Source organism: Pelmatolapia mariae, linkage group LG6, assembly GCF_036321145.2.
Source record: "Pelmatolapia mariae isolate MD_Pm_ZW linkage group LG6, Pm_UMD_F_2, whole genome shotgun sequence".
NCBI classification, from domain to species: Eukaryota; Metazoa; Chordata; class Actinopteri; order Cichliformes; family Cichlidae; genus Pelmatolapia; species Pelmatolapia mariae.
Genome location: NC_086232.1, coordinates 20,359,092 through 20,379,644, shown reverse-complemented (window position 1 = coordinate 20,379,644; position 20,553 = coordinate 20,359,092).

The window sequence follows — 20,553 nt, the reverse complement described above, 5'->3', positions numbered from 1 at the left end:
GCTGGCCAGAGGGAAGACCAGCGCCTCTCATGGGCCTCCTTCCATGTCTCCAATCAGCCTGCGCTACCATGGCCCTAGGGCTGCTGCAATGTGATAATCTCTGCCTTTTGCGTTATGCATTGCCCTGATGAATTCATCTTGTGACCACCTGGCACTCGCTGTTAGGAATTCAAGTGTTGTTTTTGCAGCAGAGGCTGGGGCGAACGCTGTGAGGGACTGTTCTGACTGTCAGAGAGACCCTCTTCTCCTGCCTCCCCCCGTCTCTTCATCTCTCCTCCTCCAACATCGGCAGAATGTTTTAACCTCTCAAAAGACCTTGGCGTATCTGCTGTTGTGGTGGCAGGAGTGGGATTCTTCACCTCAGCAGGACCTGTGTGGGAAAAAGCCCTGCTTGGTATTTAAAAACGGAAGGGCTTTTTGCTGTAAGACAAATTGAAACGCAGGAGGCTAGAGAGGAATGTGGCTGTCAGAGTCAACAGCTGCTAGTTTTTCACTGTGAATAATCACTGGTGTTGACCCATGGAAGCTGAGGATTGTGTAACACACATTTCACAAAATTAAAGGTCAATGCAAACATATGGCAAAGCCTGTGCCCCATAACTTTTGACTTTCTTCAAAGCTGCTTTTGTGACCTCAATTAAATTATGGAAATAGAAACTTGAGGCAGACAGAATCACTGTTGTGTTTCAGTGTTGGGTTTTATAATACAGGTTCAATCGAAATAATGAATTAATAGATGCATTTTTCATAAACCTTCAGCGAAACTGTGCTCCCTGATGCTAAAGAGTCCAAATTTGAATATGGTCTCACATGTACACTATGTAGTCACACTGCACTTGAAATAGCTTGTGGCTCAAAACATTAGAATTTCATATTTTCTCTTCTTAGTTGCTTCTGTGCGTGCATGGGAAAGACAGAGCGAAACAAAGAAAGTGTGTGTATAAGCAAGAGAAGCACTAGAGTGTCCTTGGCATCACACCAAATCTATAATTTACACTTTTACATAATTGGGCTTTGCCTTTGCTGCTTATTGATTGTGCATCCTCTTCTTCTGAAGTGACAGAACTGTGTGGGCAAATTTACTTATAAAACCATTTGGGCAAAAAATGAAAGAATGCAAGATGCTTCTCTGACTGTTGCTCAACATCCTGACACACAATAAGAGACCACCAGGTGATGGTACAAGCAGTTCTAAACACAGACACGTGTCAGTATTTGTTTTCTTTCATTTCACATTTAATTGTATTACACTTTAACAAAGGCCAGGACACAAAACAGAGACACAGTTCTTACCAGTTGGTCTCTGAAAAGGACATTTTTTCAAACCCTCAAAAATAAATGTTTCCACAAAAGGAAAATAATCCAATGAGGCTTTGCCTCCTTTTTTAATGCCTCATTACGTTGCGCCGTAAGTCGATGTGATGAATTGTGCTATATGCCAGGCATGCTTGCCAGGAAAATCTGATAAGAGAAATATTTACCTCCAGAGTTCTGCCAGTAAACAGCCAATGATGGATGAGCAATAGACAGAATGCAACACTAATTTGCCAGACACTGCAATTTTGGGCCAGAAATACACAATGGAAATTTTCTTTGTGTCTAAATTTCCAGACAATTTTGAATCGCTGCATATCTTAATTCTTTCTCTCCACAGCGTGGTGGAGGTCGTGTATTTTTTAATACAAACTTAATACAGTGTTGTATACAGCAACAAAAGCAGTTGTTTTGCTGTTGAAAATATTTGACGTGCTGGCAAAAAAAAAAGTTGTAAGGGAGATTTTAAATAGGGTTGAAGTCCCCGGTTTTGTAGTCTCAGCACAAAGTCATCTAAGACTCAGACAAGTATGATACATCTTAGGGCCAAAGTTCCAAGATGAAATATTAATCAGACAGAGGTAGCTTGCCAGGCCGCTGTCACTCTCCTATCATCCACAGGACTTTGGACTTGTTAGCCAGGTAGCTACAGGCGAGGCCCCGTGGCTGAAACTGTACACGGAGTTGCTGAGTGGGCAGGTGTCTTTGTGTCAGACCTCTTACTTGTTTTCCTGGACTAACTGTTTGTTTTGCTCTGCCTCTGATCATGAAGGGTAACCTTAATCGTGGAGTGTGAAGCCAATCTTTGTGAGCTGTCATTAAAACGGCCCCCACGGCCATGGTAGTGCGGTAGTAATTTTGCACTCAGGGCTATTGAAGTCGCCATCTAAAGAATCACTGCTTTCTTTTTTTCTTTTCAACAAGCTAGCTTCAAATCTCTCCCATCTTAATCCTCAGAACACTGTTTGATTGAACATGACAGCACTGTAACTAAACTTTAAAGGGGCCTCAAAAAAATACATGCTGCTGTGGCTTTCTTTGGAAGTATCATCAGCCCTTTTCCAGGAAGTTTATCCTCGACACTGAAAAATCGACTCTTTCATCATGCGCCATCACGTATGCAGGACAAAAAGGGCAGCTTTTAATTGCCTTAAAGAAGGGTTTTTTTTAAAAAACATTTTTTTACTTTCTGAAAACCAGTAGTAGGCTGTACAAATTGAAGGAACAAGGTGGGGAAAACAGAAATAAGGGCTTCACACCAAACCATGATGGACTCGGGGCAATTATACATAATTGGGGCCGACTGGTTCCCTTAAAGCTTGTCCACTCACTCCCAGTTGAGAGTGACTTGGCTGGGAGTCAGGACTGGAGTGATGCCATTGCTCCTGGCATCCGGTGAACTTTTACTGTGCACTTCTCCCTCGCATGGTTTCTTCTTAACTAACCCTCACTGTGACTACTGCCTCAATGCCTCCGAGTTCACAGTTACAGCTGCATACCTTTTGGAAATGACAGCCTAGACTAAGAAATACGAACAGCAAATGTACAATTTAAGTTTTAGGACTGCAAGCTGTGATTTTTATTTATTTTTTTAACGAATACACATAACATTATCAAATGTAGCGCGTTTGTGCATGTGTATTGGGTCAGAAGTTAAACAAAAATAAAGCCCAGTGTGCTCCTGACTTCTAGTAATCACCCACTATGTTGCGTGTTCTCATTTAGGGTCTTCCTCCTGCTCCTCAATGCTGCTGCAGACTAATAAGCTTGTCCTGTAATCACGTTAGCCGCCCTGTTGGCCCCAGCCAGGGGACCTAATTGGGACAGAGCCTTGGACAAAGTGAAAATTAATAACTTTTGTCAAGCTCCTGGTGCATTGTCTTATGAAGCAGCGCAGGTCAATTAGAACGCGTGATACGATAACGTCCGAGCAGCAGAGAAGAGCTGACTCAATTAGGACGGGGACTGGACTGGTGAGCCCAGAGTCAGAGAGGGAGATAGAGAGATTTTATCCCTAAACTGCGGGTTAATGTGCTGCAGAACTGCGCTGTTAGTTGCATTTAAATGTCTTTTATAAGTTAAGGGGACGTGGCATCATACCGACATTTAGTATCTGGAAACATTTTTGTATCTCAACGCCAAACAAGATGTAATGGTTTTGACCAGCTGTCTTTCTCATGTGTGTATATACACGCGCGCATGTGTGTGTGGGTATGTCCCTGTTTGCAGAGAGCTCGTGGAGCTGTCACTTAGATAGACTGTTCCCATGCGAGCAGTACAAGCCCCTAAAGCATGTATCAGTGATGCGCATCAAAGGAATTGTGTGAAAGCTTTTATAGTTATAATGGATGGGCAGATGCCAAACTGGAAAACTCTTGATGTTTTCCCTTCCCTCTTTTATTTCTCCCTCATGAAACTGATGTGTGGGACCATGTCCAGAAAGTATGTCTGTGAATCAATGGTCAGGTTTACTGGAATCACCAGCTTCCTGTCTTTTATACACCACCATCATTAACGGTTTGTTTGTCATTAAGCTTTATTACTTATTCCACAGTAGAAACATGGGAAGCAGCTTGATCTGAGCATGCACGCGGTCTCTCTTGACTTACTCCACCCTCCCTCTACATGTGCTAATGATTCAGACTATCTCAGGACTGACACAACACATGTAATTTAATTATCAGCTTTATTTTGTGTCAATAGTGGCTGCACAGCACAATCGCTGCCTAAGCAGCAGCCAAGAATCCAGGGCTGCAGATAGTTTTCTCTGGAGAGGAAGAACACACTTATCTTTGATTCAACATATTGTCCCCGTGTTTCCTCTCCCTCCAATACCTGCCTCCCTCTCCGCTTTCCTTTGTTTAGATACTGATCTTGCCCTGTCCCAGTTTTGCTCTGAATGTGTTTGAATTTACAGCTGAGCAGCCACACTTATTGTCATATGGCAGTGTCTTTTATATTGGTGTTGTTGGCTAAGTTCTCCAGAGAAACTGGAAGAAACTATTCAAATAAATCAACTCCAATACTTAAGGAAATGGCTTAAAAATATGTTAATGGAACTTTGTGTCTTTATTAAAGGATTTTATTTCATGAGAAAGTGCTCGGTTAGCAAGGTGCATCTATAATAAAGACATAGATACCTACAAATTAGAGTATACAAATAAAAATCAATAGAAGCCTAGGCCTCTTGCAACACGTTTAAGTGAGGGTTCAGAGGCCACTTAACTATGAACTTTATCAAAAACCTGAGTTCTTGGCCTAATATTATACGTAGAGAGGGGCCTGAAAGCTGAAGGCTCTGCCTCCCATACTACTTTTAAATATCCCAGACTCAGCACGACAAACATGACTGAGGTGATGTCAAGCAGAGAGTAGAAGGCTGGTTAACACCCACCTGTGTCTTTATAGAATTTGAATAGGTGTTGTGAACCGAAATTAATTCTCAGTACAACTGCCAAAAAGGTTAAATTAAGGACAAATAAAAACTGTACAGAGCTGTAAACCTTTAATGCTCCAGAGTTTGGGATTTTACATGAGCCTGTGGAGAGTCACTTGCTTTCGAGCCAGCCTCAAGTGGCCATTCACAGAACTGCAGTTTTTGCCATATTTGTGATACTTGTTATTTTTATTATTATTATTGTTTCCCTCTGGAAGCTTGATCACAAGAGATTTGTTTGAAACTAATTAATAACAAATGAAGCTTTGATTTTCCATTTAAAAGAAGTCATTTTAAGCAATATGGTTTTTACAATATTTCCAGAAACCCATTAGTATGCCGTTCAATGCCCACATAGCTTTAGGAATGGCTGCAGCACCTAATCCAGCGCCGTGAAACTGATCAAATGGTCAGTACATTGTCACATAATGTGATACTATATGCATCACGCTGTAACATGAGGCAGATGTCTCTATCTGTACTTTCCAAGTATCCCAATTGTTAGCAATCCAATCTTGGGCTACATCTGCGTGTAATCTAGTAAGCAGTCCCTCCTGCCACCACATTATTGTTTTCTCCCATCACTGTTCCTTCTCGTGGAAGTTTCAGCTCCCTTCTACACAGGTAATGCAGACAAATGGGGCTTTAATGCTATTCACAGTCCCATCCTACATTCCCTCGCTTTGTCATCAGTTTGCCTCTTCTTTAAACGAATTTCTCGACCTTAAGCAGCACTTTATTGTGGCGTGTTATTTTGTCGAATTGGATTAAATGGACAGTAACTAGGAATCCATTTGAACCTGATCCTTGCACAGGCTTCCTCAGCCAACTCCATTAACTGTCATACTTGTCCAGACGCGCTCCAGTGCAATGGCCAAATGTGTAAGTTGATGCATCATCAATAGCCATGCAGAGAGAACTGCAAAGTCTTTAAAAAGTAAAACCTTATATTTTACGTCTTTCCACTGAGGCAGCAGATCAAATCAGCAACAGCGGAGGCCCCACACTAATATGTTTAAACACTGATGAGACGCAACTCTAGACTCCCCTGAATGGGACCACGGCACTCTCATTCCCAGTATCTTGGTGTAAAGTGGTCTCATCTATGAAGTTATGAGTGTAGACACAGACACCGGTGCTAGTTTACCCACATTAAAGACTCCTTATTGGGGCTTTGGAGACCCATCCCCTTCTCACATCTCCATCATGAAATACTTTGTTTTTCTATTGAGTGGTCTCCCCCATGCAGCTTTGAGAGAGAGAGAGAGAGGCAAGAGCTCAGGAGTGTGAATCCCAGTGGTGAGTACTCCTCCCTGGGCTTATTCCATGGTTCTCCCCCTGCTGTCTGTTGGGAGTATCTCTTGATGCTGTAGAGAAAGAGGACCCAAATGCCCTAAGCAGCCTCTCAGATTTATTGAAACTTCATGTCCTGTCCCGATAGCTCATTCGTCAAGAGACCTAATTTACACTGGCCCTTAAGACTAATTGCAAATTTGCGAAAAAATGCTGATGTCGCTGGAACTGAAGAGGTTTTTTTTTTTTTTTTGCCCCTCCACGAGTGTCCCTTGCCATGCATTTGCTAATGCGTTTCATCTGTAGAACATAAAATAGACACTGTGTCTTTCCTGTGTGCGTGTGTGTGTATGCGAGAGAGTGCGAGTGGGAGCGAGGGAGTGCAAAAACAGACAGAGGGGTAGGCTGTGTAAGAGAGTAAACGCTCCAAGAGAAACCCCTAATGGGACTCCTAACAAACAGGAAATCGTGACAAAAACACAAACAGTATTTACTGTTTAATTCAATTCTGGGAGACCAATGCCCTCCCATCTTCCCTATCAAGTTATCAAGGCCAGAAACAAACCCCAAGACACCGGGCCACATGGCACTGTCTATTCTTGGCAACTGGCAGACACCACATGACAATTAGCCGTACAATTATCTCAGCCACTGGGTAGCTTTATGTGCAGATGGCAATTGCTCCTAATGAGAGGACTAATATAAAGCAGAAGATATGCATATAAAATACAAAGGGATCTGCTGTATTGCTGTTGTATATGTTTTTACATGTAATTCTGCAGCTCTGCATGTGGTCACACACAATAATATGACTGCTGGTAGTTTGGGGGAAAATATCAAAATCCCACAGGGGAAGTGTCCTGAGGTTTTTGAAACTGCTCTCCGAGTGCAAAATGTTTAAATTCTCAGAAGAAGGAAGGTCTGTTGTTAAAGTCCGATCATGGTTTTACCCTGGCCATTAGATTATATTTCACTTACATGTCTTCCAACAATAATGTTTATGTCCTTAAGAGGGTGTGAAGTATTTTGGACTAAATGGCAGAGATGTGGTGTGGCATAGATTGTTCTGGGCAGATGTGAATGCAGAGCATATGCTGGTTGATTTGAGGGATAATATGCAACCACATGACTCAATCAGGAGATCTCCTCCCCTCATCAAGGTTTTGACACATTCAGCATACTTTGCGGTTGTTTTCACGTGCAAGTATTTAGGAACTGACAGATTCTTGTCATGGAGAATGTGCTTCAGGAAATCTCCTCTGCATATGTGCACACTTTTGAAAGTGGGGTTCTGTGTTCAAATTCTGATTTGTGAATATCCAGTATATACATATATATGTATATATATTTTTCAACTTTCATCCTTACAATTCCTTGCAAAGAATTGTACTGTCCTGAAAGATATGTTGCTTAAATGCAGCACACTTATATATAAGCGCAGAAAAATAACTTTTTCAAAGCACGTTTTGATGAAGCAGTTTTGGCACATTGTAGCGATCGAGAGGAAATACAGCAGTTTAGGGGGATTTTGAAAGGTCGAGCAATTATCTGATTATGAAAAACATTATATGTCAAAAAGAACAACAACATGTAATTGGCTCGGTGCGTTAAAGCTGCAGAGGGCCAGATGTGGAAACGTGTGCATGCCTGTCAATGTAATGGCTAACAGCTTGACCACATAGTCCATAAGGCTTGCAACATGCCGCTCAGGCAGCAATAAAATCCAATGCTAGCATTTGTTAGTACTAGACACTCCAATTTGATTGGTAAAATTCACACTGTAATGGGCTTATAAAGGATTTCTTGGGCCTAGAACAATGAGCTGGGGGGCTAGAGCAGTGCCAGGTCATGGACACCCAGCGATTCACAACATCCCCCCCTTCTGGGCATGCTTAGTTTCCTCCATATCCACCAGTTACCCTCTGCAGCTCTGTTTAAAAGCCAGTCGGGATGTTCCAAAGGTATTTAATAGTAGTGGTGGAGGAGGTGGTGGGGGGATTTCTGGACCTCCCACACTTAGGTTCAACCACAGAGCCATGGCTTTTCTATTTTGCCCCACCCCATCTCTGCTTCTCTCTCTCTCTTTCTTTTGCTCGTACCATATGTGTAAGTGTTTAAAAAAAAAAAAAAAAAAAAAAAAAGCCTCTTTAACCAGAGGCACCTTTCTCTTGCACCTTGCTTTCTGGTGAAGACAACACAGAGGGCTAGAGAGCCCACACATAGGGAACACATTTACCCAGGCAAAGGGCCAGTGCATTGCATTCCCATGGACCTTCATGGGGAGAGAACTGCAGAACACATTTTATACGTAAATAATCAGAATTGAATGTGGCACATTCCCTCCTTTTTTCCTTTGTCCTCTTTTCTCCTCTTTTTCTCACATGTATCATCCCAATCACTCCGATCAGCCGCCTGTGTTTTGACTGAACATGTTGGCCACGGTGGCCAACACAGGAGTAAAAAACCAAAGCAAAAGAAGACTTTGGGGTTTTGATTTGTATTGCATCAGAAATTCAAAAATTTTATGCCTGTTGTTCACAAAGGACAGCCAGCTTTACCTCATGGTTCAAATATTTGCGGGCAGGCAGGAGGAGCGCATGTTTAACACTCCTACTGCGAAAGCAGCATATGTTTTGTGTGTGTCTGGTTTTGTATATTTCTGCATACGTCCGTCGAACTGTCAGCGGTGACTTAAGTCCAGAGGGCTTGTTTCTTTTTGTGAATGATGACGAGTGTGTATGGGCTTTGATGCCTCAGAGACCATTGTGTGTAGCCGCGTGTCCACTTGTTCCTGCACTGTTTTATTTAGATTTTCTAACATATTTAATTGCCGCTGTTAACTTTGTGAACTGTGTATACATGCAAACCTATTTGTTTTATGCTGCCTGCCTGAGCTCTTCATCAAATCCTTGTATTGTTGCTGTCTACAAGTTATTTATTGTGGCTGCCAGTGTTATTTGCTTGATATAATACTGTGTTTTTATTCTTGCATATAACCACTAGGCACAATAAAGCTTAAGCTTGATCTTCAGCTAGCACTGTATTACAGTGTGCGCCTGTTTGCAAAAGCAATTTAATTTGATCTCGGTCTCAGCGTGCATTTCTTTCTCTTCCCCAGTGGTGATGATGGTGGCATTGGTGGGATTATGGAGTGGGTGTTAGCTCCCTTTAAACAGTCTCTCCACATGGCCTCCTGCCTCTTTTGTCTTTTTATAGCCTCCTTCTGGGAGACACTGCACTCTCCCTGAATGCAACACAAGCCAAAACACCTCTCAGTTCCTTCGCCAGAGCCAGTTACCCAGGGAATACTGCTGTTCCTCCCCTACTTTTCTGCACACACCTTCTCTCATCTCTCACCCCCCCTCTCCTTCCTCACTTCCAATCTTTCTCTCTTCAGCCTGGGCCGGACACAGATTTTTTTGTTTTTGGAGCGTGAGGGTGATATGTGAGACATCGCGTTACACTTAAACTCAAGCCTCATGTGTTCCTGAATTATTGTAGTCACCTTTCAATCTAGTTAATCTCATCACATTTATTAGGCACAGTGGAAAGAAAGTGGTTTGCTGTTTTTATTTTTAGGCAACTTTGTTCCTTTATTATAAAACTACAATACTAATGTGCTATAAGTATAACCAAATATATTTTAGTCTAGTTACCATATTTCCATTGCTAGTGGAATTAAATGTCATGACACCTCTGGATTTCAAGTTGGCATCATGCTTTCCAGCTGATTAGCTCCTTCTCATATGATAACCACCTAGCAGATACTTAAGACAGGTAATCCGTGATGGTGAGTCATTCATTTGTTTATTTGGCAAGAAAAATATCTTTATCCAGTTGTGTGTTGGGACAGCTCTCTTTATGATGCTCCATCAAAGAGGCATTAGTGAAACATATTTTCTAAAACCAAAGCCTTACCATATAAACATCCAAAAGTGAGAAAATTCCTTTAGCCGTTCATTTCTCACAGTATGACGAAACACTGAGCACAACATAAATCATTTGTATATGTAGTTAAAAAGATCATAACAAACAAAAGCATCTCTACAGAGCATGCAGGTCTTTATGACTTTCTCTTTGTCTCCCACAAAGGCCTCGTTAGCCACATTATTCATCGCATAGTTTGGGTATTTCATGTGTCTACAGTTTAGATAACTTATTGCCCCATGCTGGCAGCCTTTTACACCCAGCCCATTTCTAACAGGCTCTGGCCTTCTTCCTATCTCTGTCCCTCACCAGACCCACCCCACACCCCATGCATGGCATCAGACATACAGGCGATCCACTGCACTGACATGGTCGTTTGTCTTCTGACTGCCATGGCATATGGAGAGGGCTGGCACTGCACAGATGTCCACTAAGTGCTGATGGAGGGAGTGAGGAATGGATGGGCTGGGGCCTAAGAGGATCTTTGCTGGTGCGGCTGGAGCCTGGTACTGCTAGCCCCTGCTGCTGTTATTAACTTTACAGTACAGAGGAGGGGAGCACTGAGGCTTTTCAGCAAAGTGTGTATTCACAGAAATACAGGAAAGTCGGTGAGCAAGCATGCGTTTGCATTCACTCTCTGCCTCCTTCTACCTTTAGGTGTCTGCATACCTCTATTTGGAGTATGTGTGCGCGGGTGCAATCCAGTGGAGCCGTGCTAGTGGGTGCTGTCTGGTGAGGCTCTAGTGTACTGAGGGAAAGGAGGGTGTGGATTAAAGCTGTAGGTAGAGCAGAGAGAGAGCCTGAAAAGAATAATTTGCAGCTTAAGGCCAATAGCTTCAAAGTCATGAATCCTCATGGGCGAGCTTGCCAGGCTCTGAACCTGTCAATGGTAACTTACTCCTCGGATAGCACGCCAAAGACTTCAATAATGACATCACCCAGTCATGGGGGTAGGGGGTAGGGTAAGGGAGAACCGAGAGACCGGACAGTTTTCAGGGGTGCGAGCGTGGCCCTTCAGAGCACTTTGAAGTCCCGCTTGACGAGGGCTTTGCAGCTGCCTGATACCGGCCATGTTGTTCTCTGCGCGGATTGGCCACAGAAGCCACCAGGGTGGCTTATCAGATTTATTGAGGCTTAGCGGTTGACGTTCAGAGTGTGTATGTGTGATGAAGTGCGTGTGTGTGAAGGAGGAACCGGGTGAATAGGGAAAGGGTCATCCCTGCAACAATCCACTCGTCCCAGTTAATTTAGACTACACTCTGGGGTCTGACAGGGAAGAGGCAAGACTTTGAACCACTCCTCGTTTGGAGTCCTTAGGACTTGAGCCCCCGCAGAGTACTTATCTAGCCATTTATCCACCCCCTACCCCCCCAATCCCCTTTTTAATAAGGCTGTTGTGTTCATAGTTGTGAGGTGAAATTATATTTGACAGAGTTGTATTTATCCCCCCAAGTAAAACTTACTGTATTTTATACTATGGGCAACATGATCAAATTCTGCGCTGTCTAATACCGCAGTGTGTCTGCATCCAATTGGTGAGTTTACCGCAAAGTAATAGGATGTGGATATGTTACCTTGAAACGCGGTGTTCTTGGAGTAGAAAGTGCGCACCGCAATCTTGTCTCACTCAGATTTCCCATGCTAAGGTTTCAGACACACACTTCAAAGTCCCTCTAATGAGTGGAAAAACATTTCGCCTGCACGACATTAAAGAGTGCCATTTTTGTGTGTGTGTATGTGTTGTTGCTGTGTTATATTTCACAAGCCTTCCCTTCCAAATGTTAGCAACTCATTTTCACCTCCAGCACAAACAAACAGTGAAGTATCGCCTATTGCAGCCAGTATCAAAGGCAGCATTTGTTAACAATAAAATCCTGGTTTGAAATAGCTCCAACGCAGATTTTTGTGCTCAAACGCTGGCCAACATTTTTTATGCCACAGAAATCAAAAAGCAGAGAAATGGCTGGGAGAGGGAAGGCAATATATAATGCGTGTAAGGGAACAGCCAGACAAACTACCCGTAACGTACTTCGGTTTTATTTAATTGCTCAATTGCGGAGACTTTGTTCTTGCTGCTGTCGTCTTCTTAGTTATTTTTCCATTGTGATCGGCGCTGCATTGTTTGGAGAACTTGGCCCTCTATTAGAAGCATATCGAATTTGGGACATGCTTCCAAGCCTCCGTAACAGATATGGAGAATCGATAAGAGCATTACAAGGCTGTGACAGAATGGCCTCCGTGCCCTCTCCTCTCATGTCTAAAAGGGTGGCTGTGTGACACTGCGTCTCACTCATAGCCATTAGATCCTATCCAGGACGGCTCACATAATCTGCGGTGTGGCACAATCGCTCATTAACCCCGTGGCGACAGCCTAGGCAGACTGTCAAGGACATTTGAGAGAAACTTAAAGAAATTCAGCCAGTGACCGATATGAATACACTGGAGTGTTTTGTTTTATTACAAGCTATTTTGACAGTGAGTTTCTGGCTTCATCAGTGCCTGCTTCTTCACGGTCTCAGTCGCCTGAGCTGCATTAAGCTCGCTTAGCATCAGTACCAATTCCATTTAGGGGTAAAAATGTAAAATTCGCCTTTGACTCATTCCCAGGTGGTGTGTGTGTGTGTGTGTGTGTGTGTGTGTGTGTGTGTGAGAGGGAAAGAGTGGAAAAGTTTAGAGAGACATAAAGAGAGACGGAGAGGATAAAAAATGAGCAGTGGGTTTTGTTCAGGTTCACGATGCATTGTGTCTGTTGGCAGCTTGTTGGGCCAACATTGTTTGACGTTCTACCCCTAGTGCGTTTGTGAGCCTTTGAGGGCTTTATGGCTCGGTGTGACTCTGCTGCCAATAGGTTCCAGATGCCTCCGGTGTGGGAACTGGGGAGTAGAGCGAGAGGGGAGTTGGGGAAGAAGCATAACCAGGTGTGACCCATTGCAATCTGGGATGTTCTCCATGGATATTCAGACTAATATGAGTACGCATGTGTGTGCACATGTGTGTGGAGAAAATAGGCGGATGTGTTTTCGCTCTGACACTGGACAGACACACAGGTAGACAAAGTGTATTTGTGGACACACAAAGTGTACTTGTGCAATCATTTTTGTGAACTCCATACTTCACTAATGGAAGTAGCCTATGCACAAACCCTCTGCCAAGGCACGGAGTTCATGGTTAGAGTCGCACCGTTCAGCACATTTGCTGCTGGCACCACCGAGGTCCAACATATGGCAGCACTCTGAGCCTTCAAGCCCAGCGTTGGGGCTCTAAAAAGAACCTGCCAGCTCCACAGTGGCCTAGTATAAGGGAAAATTGTCAGCAGGAACATTTAAGGTCCCAAACCACAAGCACTGATAAATGTCTGAATTTCTTTATGTAATTACCTTTAATCTGCTGTCCCCTTTCCAAGAAGCCAGGAAGGAAACACAGAGCAACAAAGCTTAACTAATACAAAAAAAAAAAAACCATAAATGGTTTGAATGCTGGCTAAATGAAGTATGGCTCAGATGTGCGTGACTTTACAATGGAGAAGACTAAGAAGGAGGTGGGTAGACCTTAGTTCACCTAATGTGTTTTTCACTTTAAAAAAAGACACTATGGGAAATTTGCATGATTGAAAAAATGTATGCTCGCTGAGGCGAGTTTTAAGCCTTTGGGTTTTTACATTTTCTTGTCTATTTCCTGTAGTATGATGTATGATGATGTAATCAACTTAATATCAACAAAAATATACTAATAAAAAAAACAACTTTGGCATAATCCTTAGCATATATATAAATTAGAAGAAACGCAAAACCATAATTACAGTTGTCCAAACCTGTAAAGCCTGAACCATAAAGTAATTGCCAGGAAAAAAAATCCTAATTTTTAAAACTGGAGAGTTTATTAAACCCTTAAAAAAAAGGGAAAAATAAATCAATTTGCATGTATGAGCTTTAATTTGTATCATTTCTGCTACATCCGAGATATTTGTGCATTTTATTTAGTGTTTCAGGGAAAAAAATCACACTGATGATGTAGAGGTCACATAAACCTCCATATTAAATGTGATACCCTTGGTGTCACAGGGTAAATATTTTACCAAAGACATCAACAACACTAATGAAGTAAGGTTTTTTTGTTTGTTTGTTTTTTGATATTTAAAAGAAAGACTATTGTGTTATTTTCTGGGTGACATCACACATGATGAAACAGTATTTTTAGACACACACACACACAAACACACATAAAAAAAACTTTCCAAATAAGCAGCAGGGAAATTAGAATAATAAATTAATATTATAAACCTTTAGTGGGAGACCCATTTTCAAGTCTTCTTTGTTTTTAGCAAAATGGTACCTGCTGCTGTTTTCACATGGTTGCTGCTGCTGTCAATAATCCCGTCTTCTTCTATCCATCATCTGCAAAATAAACACAAGAAACCCCCACCTGTGCCTGACTTAGAGGGGCGAGGACCCGTTAACCTGCTCTCGCAGGCCACCGGCTGGGGCTGCCAATTCCCGCCTCTCTGTTTAGATTATTTCCACGGAGGCGGGTGACTCTCCTGTGTCACTGATAAGAGCGCAGTGGGGTGGTGGCAAAAGGGTCAAACCTCAAGGGGAATAAAAATAGTTTAAAAAAATCGCTTTATCCTCAGGAAAAAAAGTACTTTTACCCCCTTAAACTTCTTCACCATGGCACAGGGCTATTACACTGATAGAAATTCTTCTCCCTCCTCGACAGTCTGGCCCTGAGCACGCGAGGGGCCAGAGTCTTAGCCACATCTCAAGCTAATTTACAAAGATCCCAAATTATTCTCTTATCTTGGGCTTTAAAGGTTGTAAGGTTGATTAACAAGGTCCTGTCCTGTTTATCAGTTTGGGGCTGGGTGTGGAAAATAGCCTGCGATAAGTGCACAGACCATTAAACATTCTATTTCCCCTAATATTTGTCGGCAACCATCTGCTTAACTGATCTCCCTTCACTTTAATTAAAAGGGATTCCCGTCTTGTTGGGGTCATTATGTACTGGCGGACGCCAGGAGAGGGGTTTGTGATGAGTTCAGCGTTCCCTCTGTCCCTGGGTTGCCAGAGGGCTTTTTTCATCCTCCCTTCCATCCTCTTCTGAGTTAACCCCTTCCTGTCCTCCTACACTTCCAGCTCGTTATTTAGCGGGTGGGGCAGACTAAAAGCCTTAGTAAGTCCAACAATTCCAGCAGAGATCCAGAGTCTGCTGGTGCAAACTTTTCTCTTGGCTGGGGAGGTACATAGATATTCACACTATCTCCCTCAACTCTGGGGCATGAGAATCTGGCTGTAATGGTTTGATTTGCCCAACACTAGTTGGATCGATGCGGCTGTTTACAGTTTCTCCCTCTCTCATCCCTTTTGTCTTTTTTCTAATTTAGTGTTCCCAAACCATGGACAGGGGTCTGAGTCTGTCTGCTGTGCTTGCATCTTTGCCCTCCTCCCCACTCTCCATCACTGTCCATTGATGTTTTTCCCCTCTCTTTCTTTTCTCCTCATCCTCTCTCCTTCCTTGGTTGGTCTTGGAAAAAGAGCTGCATGCCTCCACACTTCTGGACAAGACTGATGGCTCGTCAATAGCATTAGCCAGCATTGCAGGCCTCACTGGTGTAGAACCAAATCAATAAGGCTCAGTAAAAAGTCTTAAACGTGTATGCAGTCCATTTCTGCCAATGCTCATGTTACCACAGATGAGTTTTTATAAGAATTGAGGAGTAGCCATCTATTTCATTCCCTAATTCCACATTTCCTAAGCAGTTCAAAAAAAATTAAATAAATAAAAAAATCATTTCTGCTTACAATTACCCAGTCTCCATAATGCTTTCAAAAAGAAATGTTGGTGTTTATTGTTACTCTAAATATGAATATTTCAATTTTGCAGGTGTGCATTGACATATAAAATGGTTTCTGCCTTTTGTCTTTAAATTCTGGTCATTTACTTGTTTATTTTTTAATTTATTCAATTAGTCCTCAATGAAATTGATTTGTATTTCAAGGCTATGGCAGGATGGTATTGGATTCACATCCTGTAAAAAGTAAAATTACATTTAATATAGGGTCTTATTTAAACTATAACAGTGACAGCCACAATGTTAAAACCACTTGAAAAATATTTTGTAGGCCAAGGCATGAATATGAAACTTGTGGAGGTGTTTTTTGTTGTCTGGCAGATTATCCTTTGGGTGCTGTGGATTGTAGGGTGTGGGTTCTGTGGATTGGGCCTATTCCACTGCATCTCCGGGATGCTCCGTCAGATTTTGAAGTTTGGATGCTTCATCAGCGCCTTGGGTTGTTTGTCATGTTTACACAACCTTCAGCTGTTTTTATGGTAGGAAATGATTGCCATTGGGTTATGCCATTGCCATGGGTCTGCAACAGTATAGGTGGGTGTTACATGAGTAACATGAATGTCAGGATCCAAGATTTTCCAGCAGGAGATTCAATTCTATTGTGGAAAACAAACAAACAAACAAAAAAAACAGCAGTGGTGTGGGGATAGAGAGCTTGAGACCTCCACTGCTAAGAGGTCAAATCTGACAGTGCGACCCTGGGAATTGTTTGGGAAACAGTTACATTCAGAAAGGCCTTCAGGTTCATTATACTTAGAGATGTGTGTGTGAGGTCATTAAGAAACTGGTTTATTAACAATTACTTAGAAAAAATTAAGAGCTGTTAATCCCTTCATACATATGTGGCTTACCAGTGTAAAGATGGGCCACCAAGAGGAGATGCAATCGAATCAAGTTCATTTCATAGGTGTAACACACTCACACTAAGGTGCAGTTCAGGCCAGGAGTGCGTGATTAACCACAGCATACAAAAAATTCCAAAAGCAGCCAGCCAATGTCACTTTTCAGACCCTCGGCTTCTGAATGAAAACAAAGAAGTTATGAATATTTCTAAAACCTAAGCGTAAATAAATACATTATCAATAAAATAAGCCCTTTCTGTAGTTAACCCTGCTATTGCAATGCACTGGTGAGCCACAGCTATAAAAAAAGGCATCCTTCCAGCGGTGGAACAAAAATTTAAAAGAAACAAAATGCACAAACCAAGAATAAACTAAATGACTTAGAGTTTGGCACAAAACAAGACCAGATTTCAGTAGTTTGAGGTAGTTAACCACACACCGTTTACTCTAAATTTAACAGCAAACAATTGAATACTCTGAGATTATGACAACGACCTTTCATGTGCGGCACACATACAGCTCACATTTTGCTGTTAAAAAGGGCTCGAAGATTTGACAGATTGCACTAAATTCAATAAAATGTTTCAGAGTCACCGCTTGAGACTAAGTTGGCTGTGAATAAAGCAAAAAACCGACTGTAATGCCCGGGTAATTACTGAAAAGGAGAACAAACTAATGCAACACAACCCAAATGAAAGAATGGAAACAATGCAACACTCAAAACAAAAAGGGAACGAAGGAGCTTTGCTGGGGTGTAGGTCAGAGTAGCAGTACAGCTCTGCTGTAGGGCTGTGAGCCACCAACTTAGTCATTGTGAGGCCTCATAAAGCAACAATGACACCAAAGATGATGAACAACAAACGTGCATCCAACCTTGCAACAACTAATGATGCATACAGAAAGCATCTTCCGATGCAGGAAGGAGGCGGTTTATACGGGGTAATCATGCTATGACTTACAACCAAAACACCTGTTTCTTTTAACAGAATGTAACCTCTAGCACAACTAGGCTCAGAGAGGGGCAGCCATCTCCCACAAAGTGATTAGATACTGATCAGGACAATAACACGCAAAATAATTATATAATTAATGTTGTGCATTAAAAGTGAGTAGGCCCAAATTGCATTGTTTAAAAAAAACAAACAAACTGGGGTTAGTTATTTGTCCACCAAATTGAGGGCTTAGAATGAAAGGAGCATCCACAGAGGAAGCGATTTGCTCATCCTGCATCACTTTGTCGCTGATGATCGGACATTCAGGGCTCCAGTTGACTAGACAACCCTCTATTTACCACCTTGTTATATATGTTAATAAACTGGATCATTTGAGGTCCTTGGTAATCACTTCAGTTGCTTTCCTTGATGCTCCTATTTCACCTAAGGTCACTTGAAGTTGCCGAATGTTAATGACTTTCCAAGGTCTTTGCTTTGCTACATCGGTGTGGAGCCCCATCTGGGCCTAACACCATTCTCCATTGGCAGTGCGCTGGCAGGCCCTAAGGAACTAGGGACAGCGTGTCTAGCTGCTGAGAGCATCTGCTGCCAAATCGATGCAGTGCCCAAAGTATGTGGTTCAACCAGTCCTCTGTGGGAAATGCTTGCTTGTGCTGTTGTTGGTAAAGCAGCCACCTGTGGAGAAGAGAGCAAAGTTATACCAAAGCTGAGATGGCACTAAAAACCATGAAAAGTGTCTGCTTTAGCCACAGTTTGTTCTTTTCATGTACTTTTTAAAATTTTTAATGTTTTTGGTAAACTCTGCTGTCATTTCCTTACCTGTCAACCAATCAGCATTTGACCTACGCTATGCACTGATGGGTTTTCACAGGACTGTACAGGAGCACATTGGCATGGGTTGAAAATCTTTCTTCGCAGGCTCTCCGTAGGCAAACTACTAAGATGGGCACAGCTGTGGTGCCATAAAAGGATCATTAAGTGTGTCTTAAGTTGAATTAATCACATAGGTCCTTTAGGACATTATTTTTTTTACACATTTGTCATGAAAACACAGCTGACTCATGTTGCCTTAAAGTTTTCCTTTGGACTATGTTGGTATACCCTGTAGAAAAGACAATTCACAGGCACATCCGGTTCTACTGTATTCTATTCTTACCTTAAAATTTGGAACCAATTTTAAGTCTATCACAGTATTTTAGTTGCCTGAACTGCTTTTTAAATGGTATCAACCTGACACAGATAGTGAGTCTGGCTTCTCTTTTATCTTCTGTGTATAGCATGTCAGTGCTGAATATATAAATAAATATAAAACAATCACCCGATAAAAGCATGAATATCAATTTGGCTACACGTGTAACTGTACTGCATCATTTTTCTGCCTCAAATGTTACTGTCAGTGATAGTGCACATATCGTCTATCAGCTAGCTGCCACACAACCAGAACACTGTTGAATCCTGACTCTTCTACCAAACCTTTAATGTGTGGCGTTTGCATGTTCTGTCTGTGTTAAGGTTGGTTCCCTCTGACATCTTAGACAACCTCCCACAGTCCAAAGACATTCGAGTGTGACAAACCAGAAAACCGGTGAACTACATGCAGAAATTTTCATTGCATCTTTGAAAAGACCCGTAAAACACGAAGTAATACCTAAGTCATTTGAATTTCCTCTGGTATTTGGTGATTGGAAAAGAAATCTGTGTTTATATTCATCCATGTACAGTAGATGTGGTTTGCACATGTTTATAAACCCTTAAAAACCAATCTGAAATCTTTTCAAAGTCAACCTTAGTCAGCCTTAAAATGTCTGCCTGGTTTCTTTGAAATCTCAAAGCATTTGGCTACACACTGGGCTAACTAATTACTAATCACAGACTTTTTATCATCAGAGAGACAAATGAAGTGATGGACATCCTTGCCTTGTCAGCTGTTCCACATTTTACAGTTTAGACACAGCTAAGCTCACCCTGGCTCTCTTTCTGTCTCTCTGCGTCTCAAAGGTTAGCAGAGGGCTGCTGTGTTTGTCAGGCCAATCGATGGCCTGTCGCGCCCGGAAATGTGCTCAGTTATGTAGCGGAGTCAGCCTAGTGACCTCTTTGCGACATGGTGGAAGATCATCACCAAGAAAGGGACCGCATGTGTGTGTGTGTGTGTGCGTTAAACATGGGTGGATATCTGTCAGAAGCAGGTGGGTATCACTTACTAACCCTGCATATAATCAATACATTTCAAAGCTATTATTCTGAAAAGTGCATGTGCGTGGTGCACTTATTAACAGCAAGGGAATCAAAGAGCTGGTGTGTGACAAAGAGGACTGGTGTCTAATTCAGGGTCAATAAGGCCTGTGTCACTCCTGCACTTTCACAGACGGGAGGGAGGAGGCATTATGTTCTTGTTGGTTACCAGAGCAAACACGACATCCCTGCTGGAGCTCATATCAATTTGTAATTCGACCCTCGGTCACATCAGAAAATGTCAGCACAGGTTGCTTGTGCAAAACAACGCTGCTTTTGTCCACTGCTCCTATCGGTTATCCAATGCTGTGCCATTTAAATGTTTTGCCTTTGTCTGTTGTACACATTCACAGAAGTAAATATTCTTCTCTACGTTAAGTTTTAAGCTGCTCTATTATGTATTTCAGCCCATTAGTAATTCCATCAGCCGTTCTCCTTTAATTTAATTTCAGCGTATGATCAGACAAAGCTACAGTGTGTCTTTTATTTTTCTCTTTAAGTGACCATCTTACTTAATTTGCTAACACCAGCAGTACCTTCTCCTCATGCCCGTACATATTTTAATAACTCTATTAATCTAATCGTCTACTAATTGGTCAAGATAGCCTTTTCCCTAATGATTTTTATCATGGGGTAATTAATGAGCGTGGTAAAGCTGAAATCACAGTGTCTTGTTAAAATGGCTTGATTGACACATTGTTTCTGGGC